The 2,500-nt window shown below is 58.2% G+C and overlaps 1 non-coding gene across 1 annotated transcript in view; it reads right to left on the bottom strand.

The window, feature by feature from the left end:
• LOC124773525 overlaps window positions 1-120 on the bottom strand; it is a 1,909-nt gene extending 1,789 nt beyond the window's left edge. The window contains exon 1 of the ribosomal RNA XR_007014769.1: window positions 1-120. This exon is cut by the window's left edge and continues 1,789 nt beyond it. This is a non-coding gene — a ribosomal RNA (small subunit ribosomal RNA).
• Window positions 121-2,500: the final 2,380 nt, after the last annotated feature.

The raw sequence follows: 2,500 nt of genomic DNA, 5'->3' as shown, positions 1-2,500 counted from the left end.
AAGGAACCATAACTGATTTAATGAGCCATTCGCGGTTTCACCTTAATGCGGCTTGTACTGAGACATGCATGGCTTAATCTTTGAGACAAGCATATGACTACTGGCAGGATCAACCAGGGAGCTGCGTCAACTAGAGCTGAGCAGCCGGCCGCCCGGGAGTGTGTCCCGGGGGCCCGCGCGAACACGCAAGCGTTCGCTCAATCATTCTGCAAACAGGAGGAGGCTGAGCTCCCCTGCACAATACACCTCGAAACCCTCTCAGGTCCCGGCGGCGCGCAGCGCCGTCCCAAGTACTTGGTCGGGTTCGAGAGAGGCGCAATCGCCCGGAGTTAGGCGAGTAGACGCTTTCGGTGCGACCACCCGTGCTCCCAACTGAGCTTGCCGCTGCCGACAGAGGCCCGGGAGCGTGCTGTCGTGGCATTGCCGGCGGGAGACAACACGCGCCACCTACGGTGACCGGCAGCTCCAACGCCAGCGCCACAGAAGGACAAAAGCCCCACTTGGGTGCCGAAGCGAACTCTCCCAGCACAGCGCACGCGCCAACACATCCGCACAGCTGCGATACAAACCACCAGCGAGAACCGCTGGGGCGACCGAGCAGCAGACGGCGTCGCGGCGCCGAGCGCCGGGCGGCGGCGCATCCTCAACGCACACAGTCCTCAATCGGACCAGCACACTGAAGATGTCCACCGCGCTTCGCACCGGGCCCGCGAGGACCTACTTTGGCCGCACGGCGCCGCGCGCAGGGTGCGCCGGCGCGCAGCTGCGACGCCTGCCGCGTCCGTCGGCCGGCGCGCCTGCCACTGGCCGCCCCCACCAGCCGGCTGTAGCGCGTGCGCCCACGCACCGCGCGGCCAGCACGCCGGGAGGCGCCCCCTCACCGGCCGGGGACGGTCCCACCCAGCCACCGCCGCGTATCGCTTCACACCCAGATGCCGTTCAGTTTCATCGGCATGGTGGGTATCGCTGGAACAACCGGTTAGTACCTCAACCTATCGTCGCCATCACCGATTCACCCCTAGCGAGAACAACCGCACCACAACGGGTTACCATTTCTTCATTTGCGTAACTTCACCAGAAAACGTAGGCGTCCATCGCCATTAGCAACTTCAACGATTATTGCATGCCTGTGTCAGGTGTCACGCCACACTACGTCTGCCCACATACACGCAACAAAATGTGCACGCCTAGACAATACGTGGAAGGTGGCCCCCGTACGTATGCGATGTCCATTGCTCGAACGACTGTCAACCGGCCTCTGTAGCATGTCGCAGATATGGAACGCGGTGCACCATGCTATCACGGTGTTTGAGGAGAGACGACTAGGCCCGAATACATCAACAGACAGCTCATGCTGATCGCCATCCACGGCGTCCGTTCCTCCCACACGTCTCTATGGCGTACCACACTGCAATCCAGCTCTCATAGGGAGACGACACGTAGCTGCGTGCACAATATTTGCACTGTATGGTCCGCCGTTTTTGGGCGCAGTCGTTGTACGGTCACACATGTGCCACGATGTATCATTCAGTACATAAGGACGAATGTGCAGTACAGATTGTGGTTTATGCGTACGACATCAGCGGACAGTTGACACAGGCCGCACCACAACGTAGCCTGAGTACGTCGCATGCGAAGGGCATTGAACATGCAAACTTCTCACCAACCAGCTTGCGAAGGCAGGGGGCAAGGTGGGGACGTGGGGAGGGGTGGGGCGGGGGGCGGCATGTACGTCCTGCTGCCATCCACATTACAGTGTACAGCAGGAGCATGTGGAAAGTCAGCAAGACTTGCAAGGTGTTTAACATGAAGCGATACACAGGGGAGCGGGCAGTGCGAGTAGCGAACTATATTGCGAGGGTTGCGGGTGGGCAACACTACACTAATTGAACGAGTCGTATAACAATTACAGAGCAGGTTTAGGCGACAACGTGGGTTACGTTAGCGGACAACGTGGGTTACGTTAGCGGACAACGTGGGTTACGTTAGCGGACAACGTGGGTTACGTTAGCGGACAACGTGGGTTACGTTAGCGGACAACGTGGGTTAGGTTAAGGCACAACGTGGGTTACGTTAAGGCACAACGTGGGTTACGTTAAGGCACAACGTGGGTTACGTTAAGGCACAACGTGGGTTACGTTAAGGCACAACGTGGGTTACGTTAAGGCACAACGTGGGTTACGTTAAGGCACAACGTGGGTTACGTTAAGGCACAACGTGGGTTACGTTAAGGCACAACGTGGGTTACGTTAAGGCACAACGTGGGTTAGGTTAGGGGACAACGTGGGTTAGGTTAGGGGACAACGTGGGTTAGGTTAGGGGACAACGTGGGTTAGGTTAGGGGACAACGTGGGTTAGGTTAGGGGACAACGTGGGTTAGGTTAGGGGACAACGTGGGTTAGGTTAGGGGACAACGTGGGTTAGGTTAGGGGACAACATGGGTTAGGTTAGGGGACAACATGGGTTAGGTTAGGGGACAACATGGGTTAGGTTAGGGGAC

This window comes from Schistocerca piceifrons, unplaced genomic scaffold (genome assembly GCF_021461385.2).
Source record: "Schistocerca piceifrons isolate TAMUIC-IGC-003096 unplaced genomic scaffold, iqSchPice1.1 HiC_scaffold_954, whole genome shotgun sequence".
Taxonomy (NCBI): Eukaryota; Metazoa; Arthropoda; class Insecta; order Orthoptera; family Acrididae; genus Schistocerca; species Schistocerca piceifrons.
Note: the sequence above shows the minus strand (reverse complement) of the source record. Positions and strands in the feature narration are given on the sequence as shown.